The sequence below is a fragment of the Ursus maritimus genome, unplaced genomic scaffold (assembly GCF_017311325.1).
Source record: "Ursus maritimus isolate PB19 unplaced genomic scaffold, ASM1731132v1 scaffold_15, whole genome shotgun sequence".
Taxonomy (NCBI): Eukaryota; Metazoa; Chordata; class Mammalia; order Carnivora; family Ursidae; genus Ursus; species Ursus maritimus.
Window position 1 is genome coordinate 40401356 of NW_024423897.1, and position 6381 is coordinate 40407736.

Consider the following 6381-nt stretch of genomic DNA (forward strand, 5'->3'; position numbering starts at 1 on the left):
ATAAATGCAGATTTTAATACTCTTCTTTCAGTAATTGAAAATTAATTTTGAGAGAAAATCAATAAGGAATTAGAAGATCTGAACAACACAATCACACTTGACCTAACTGCTTTTTTCTAGAACGTGATACTTAAGAAAGGCAGAAAGCACATTCATCTTAAGTACAAATGGTAGATTCCCATTATTAACTGCATACCAGATCATAAAACATGTTTTATTAAATATGAGAGACAAATTCAAATATTCAAATATTTCTAACTGAATGAAGAATAAATCACAACGTATCTACACTAGTGGGAAGGAGTTAATAAAGCAAGGCTTAGAGTGAAATGAACAGCCTTAAATGCTTATTTTTGAAAATAATAAAGGTCTAAATTAAATATCTAAAGTAAATTATATCCCATATAAGCAGAAAAAAGAAAATAGCAATTATATATATATAAATATATATTTATATATCTATATTTATATAAATATATATTTATATATCTATATTTATATAAATATATATTTATATTTATAAATATATAATATTTATATATATATATTTACAAATATAGATATATATATTATATATTTATAGATAGATAGATAGATGATAGATAGATAGATAGATAGATATCAATGAATACAGGTGCCTGGGTGGCTCAGTCAGTTAAGCATCTGCCTTTGGCTCAGGTCATGATTCCAGGGTCCTGGGATTGAGTCCCAAGTTGGGCTCCCTGCTCAGCAGCAGCCTGCTTCTCCCTCTCCCTTTGCTGATCCCCTTGCTTGTGCTCTCTCCCCAACTCCCCAGCAAATAAATAAATAAAATCTTAAAAAAAGAAATCAATGAAGAGAATATAAGATAACAAGTCAAAGAACTGATGCTAACAGGAAAAAAAAAAAACATGAATTTGTTATTTGCTTGAAAAATTCAATAGAATTGATAGAATTCTAGCAAAAGAGATCAAGAAAAAAAGAATACATGTTACCAATATCAGATGTGAAAGAAGGGATATAACTAAAAATCATATAGATATTAAAAACATAGTGAGAAAGTAATGTGAATAAAATTAGATCAATGAATTGAAAACTGAGATGAAATTAACACATTTACTTAAACATATATATTACCCAACCTGACTCAAATAGAGAAAATTAGCTTAGCCCTCTCTATACTAAAAAAATTGAATTCCTAATTATAAACCTGATACACACACACACACACACACACACATACACACATGCACACACCCCAGGTCTACATGATTTGACTATGTGATTCTATCAAATTCTTAAGGAAGAAATGATAACACTCATGTAAATCTTTTCTAAAAATAGACCAAAAAAGAAGGAAAACTTTCCAGGTCACTTTATTAGGCCAACATTACTCTGAGAGCAAAACTAATCAAAATCATTATGATAAAATAAAAATACAGAAAAGCATCCTTTATGATGATAGATATAAAAGTCCTTAACAAAATATTAGCAAATGGAATCCAGCAATATATAAGAAAGGGAATGTACCATGACCAATTGGTGTTCTTTCCAGGAATATAAGATTGGTTTAACATTCAGAAATTAATTAATGCAAGTTGCTATATAAATGAATAAAGGAGGGAAAAAATGAACAACTTATTAGATTCACAGAAAGCATTTAAAAATTAAACCATTAAGATAAAACTTCTCAATAAATTAAGAAGAGAGGGGACCTTCTCAAATTGATAAAGATTATCTATAAAAAACTTACAGCTACCATCAAATTAATGGTAAAGGTTTGAATTCTTTCTCTATAAGATTGAGAATAAAACAAGAATATCTGCTCTGATTATTTCCATTTAACATTAAAGTAGAAGTCTTAGCCAGTGCAATATGGCAAAAAAATAAGAAAAAGGAAAAGAAAAAGCATGCATACAAATTGAAAAGGTAATGCACGACAGTCTATTTGCAGATGACATGATTGTGTACAGAGAAAATCTGAAGAAATATATACAAAGTCACTAAAACTCATAAGTAAATTTAGCAAGGTCAAAAAGCAAAAGTAAATTATATGTGTATATATTTTTTTAACTAAATAATGAAATACAGTATATCATTTACAATATCATCAGAAGAGATGAAAAACCTAAGAATATGTTTAATAAAATTTGTGCACGACTGGTACAGTGCAAGTATAAAATATTGCTGATAGAGATTAAACAATATCTTCAGTATGTATGTGATTGGGAAGACACAATATTGATCCAATGTTCATTATCTCAAAAATGATATATAGATTCAATATAATTTCAATTAAAATTCTAACAGAATGTGTTCGGTAACATCAAGTTGATTGTAAAATTTATTTGGAAAAAGGCAAAACCTAAAATAGCCAAAATAAATTTTTTTAATAATTTTATTTATTTTTCATCATGAGAAGTGCACTCTTTCATCCCCGTCCCCTATTTCACCCATCCCCTTACCCACCTCACCTCTGGGAACCATCAGTTTGTTTCTTGGTTTGTCTGTTTTTGTTTTTGATTCTCTTTTGCTTGTTTGTTTTGTTTCTTAAATTACATATATGAGTGAGATCATATGGTATTTGTCTTTCTCTGGCTGACTTGTTTTGCTTAGCATAAAACTCTAGCTCCATCCATGTTGTTGGAAATGACAAGACTTTATTCTTTTTAATGGCTGAATACTGTTCCACTGTGTATAAATACCACATCTTCTTTATCCACTCATCAATTGATGGACACTTGGGCTGATTCCATAGTTTAACTATGGTAAATAGTGCTTCAACAAATATAAGGGTGCATGTATCCCTTTGAGTTAGTGTTTTTGTATTTTGGAATAAATACCCAATAGTACAATTCCTGGATTGTAGGGTATTTCTATTTTTAAATTTTGAGGAACCTGCATATTGTTTAACACAGTGCCTGCTCCAGTTTCCATTCCCACCAACAGTGCACAAGGGTTCCTTTCTCACCACATCATCTTCAACACTTGTTTCTGGTGTTGATTTCAGCCATTCTGACTGGTGTGAGGTGATACCTCGTTGTAGTTTTTTTTTTTTTTAATAATTTTTTATTATGTTATGTTAGTCACCACAGTATATCCTTAGTTTTTGATGTAGTGTTCCATGATTCATTATTTGTGTATAACACCCAGTGCTCCATGCAATATGTGCCCTCCTTAATACCCATCACCGGCCTATCCCAATCCCCCATCCCCCTCCCCTCTGAAGCCCTCAGTTTGTTTCCCAGAGTCCATAGTCTCTCATGGGTCATTCCCCCTTCTGTTTACCCCCCCCCTTCATTCTTCCCTTCCTTCTCCTACTGATCTTCCTGCTATTTCTTATGTTCCTAAAATGAGTGAAACCATATGATAATTGTCTTTCTCTGCTTGACTTATTTCACTTAGCATAATCTCCTCCAGTCCCGTCCATGTTGCTGCAAATGTTAGGTAATTGTTATTTCTGATGGCTGAGTAATATTCCATTGTATATATGGACCACATCTTCTTAATCCAGTCATCTGTTGAAGGGCATCTCGGCTCCTTCCACAATTTAGCTATAGTGGACATTGCTGCTACGAACAGGTTGCAACCTCTTTGACATTGGTCATTGTAGTTTTGATTTGCATTTCCCTGATGATGAGTGATGTTGAGCATCTTTTCATGTGTCTGTTGCCCACCTGGATGGCTTCTTTGGAGAAAAGTTTGTTCATGCCTTCTGCCCATTTTTCAGTTGGATTATTTGGTTTTTGGGTATTGAGTTGTACCATTTTTTTATATACTTTGAATAGTAAACTTTTATCCAATATGTCATTTGCAAATATCTTCCCCTGTTCAGTAGGTTGCCTTTAGTTTTGTTGGTTGTTTCCTTCACTGTGCAGAAACTTTTTAATTTTGATGTAGTCCTAATAATTTATTTTTGCTTTTATTTCCCTTGCCTCAGGAGACATACCTAGAAAAATTTTGCTATGGCTACTGTCAGAGAGATTGCTTCCTGTGCTCTATGCTACTGTCAGAGAGATCGCTTCCTGTGCTCTCTTCAAGGGTTTTTATGGTTTTAGGTCTCACATTTAAGTCTTCAATCCATTTTGAGTTTATTTTTGTGTATGGTGAAAGAAAGTGGTCCAGTTTCATCCTTTTGCATGTGACTATCCAGTTTTCCCAATACCATTTATTGAAGAGATGGTCTTTTCCCCATTGTATAGTCATTCCTTCTTTGTCTAAGATTAATTGACCATTTAATTGTGGGTTTGTTTCTGGGTTTTCTGTTCTATTGATCTGTCTATTTTTATGCTAGTACCATACTATTTTAATTATTACTGCTTTGTAATATAAGTTGAAATCTGGAATTGTGATACCTCCAGTTTTGTTTTTCTTTTTTCAGCCAAAATAACTTTTAAAGTGAACAGCAAAGTTGGGGAACATAGAGTGCTTTATTTCAAGATATACTATAAAGCTACAAGAATTAAGACAATGTAGTATTGGCATGACATACAGATCATGCTGGATAATTTGATAACCTTCACCTTTATCACAGCAAAAAAAAAATTACTTTGAAATAGAACATAAAGCTAAACTTAAAAACCTAAATCCTTAAAGTTTCTTCTGAAAAATGCATAAGAAGAAATGTTTGTGACCTTGGGATTGGCTATGACTTCTTAGGTAGGACCAGGAAGCACAAATTGTAAAATAAGAAAATTTGTTAAATGGACCATATAAAAATTAAGAAAATGAGGGGCACCCGGGTGGCTCAGGTGGTTAAGTGTCTGAGTGTTGATTTTGTCTCAGGGTTGTGAGATCAAGCCCCACATCGGGCTCCACGCTTGGCATGGAGCCTACTTGGGATTCTTTATCTCCCTGTCCCTCTGCCCCTCAACCCCATCACTCTCTCTCTCTCCCTCCCTCTCAAAAAACAAAACAAACAAAACCCCAAAATTAAGAAAAATGGGAAGGTAATGAAAAGACTAGGAGAAATTCATATATTATAAATATAAACGTTGTGAACAATTAATAAGCACATAAAGAAAGCTGTCAACCTTATTAGTCATTGGGAAAATGTTTATTAAAGCCACAGCGAGATACCACTTCAGAACTACTATCATAGCTGATGTAAAATAAATTCATAAAACCAAGTGGTAGAGTGAATTTTGAAGAACAGATAGACTCATGCTTTGCTTGTAAAATGTGAATTTGTCCACCACTTTAGAAAAGTTGGGCATTTTAGTATAACATGCAGATATCATATGGTCCACCAATTCAATTCTTAATTATTTATCTAAAGGAAATGAAAACATATGTTCATGAATGTTTATTGCAGCTTATTTCTCATAATAGCCTTGAATTCAAATGAATCTAGTGTCCATCAACAGCGAATTAACAAATAAATTGTACCCCATAAATGCAATGATATATTACTCGGCAATAAAAATCAACAAGCTACTGATACACACAATAATGTGCACATATCTCAAAATGTTACTGAGAGAAAAAGAAGCCAGAGAGAAAACAAAGTATGATTCCATTTATATGAAATTATAGGAAGACCCCAAAATCACCTATAGTGACAAAAATCAGACCCAAGATTGCCTTAAGTTAGCAGCATTGAGGAAATTGACTGAAGAGTCAAGAACATTATTCTGGGATATAAGAAATATTCTGTCTTAATTATGGTGGGAGTTATACAGGTATATACTTTCCCCAAAGGCACTGCACTGTACTTTATATATGGGTATATTTTATTGTGTATAAATGATGCTAACAAAATTGATGAAAGATTAATAATACTTTGAATTATGTATCCTATGCCTATTTGCATATTGTGTTTGTGGGACAACACATTACTACTGGCTTCACCAATATTCACAAAGTTTTACCCTGACATGTTTTAAATCATATTCTTTATAAATATTTATGACTTTATTTTTATTTATTTATTTTGCAGTTCACCTCTCTTCTTTAATGTAGTTTTGTGTTTTTTTTCCTTCAAGTTCGTGTGGCTCTTTGAACAAATTGTCAAATACAGTTGACCCTTGAACAACAGAGGTTTGAACCGTGCAGGTCCACTTACAGGCTAATGTTTTTTTCCCCTGCAGAAAGCTTTATTGTTTCCATTTGGCCCACAGCTTGGGAGAGGGCTCCAGGGCGGGTGAAAGAGCTGCCTAGTGGCTTCAGGGAGAAGCTCAGGCAGAAGCTCTGATACCAGAGGGATGACAGAGGGGCCGCTCAAGAACGAGCACCTGGGCTTAGGAAGCTTCTAGTCGTGCTTGGCGGTGAGCTCTTCTAAGATGCACTCTTTCTGCCCAGGCTGGAGGCCAGCCCAGCTTGCGGAGGTGAGTCAGGTGGTCGCCATGTTCTTAATAAGTCCGCCCCGCCCCGCCCCGCCCCGCCCCGCCCCGCCCCGCCCCG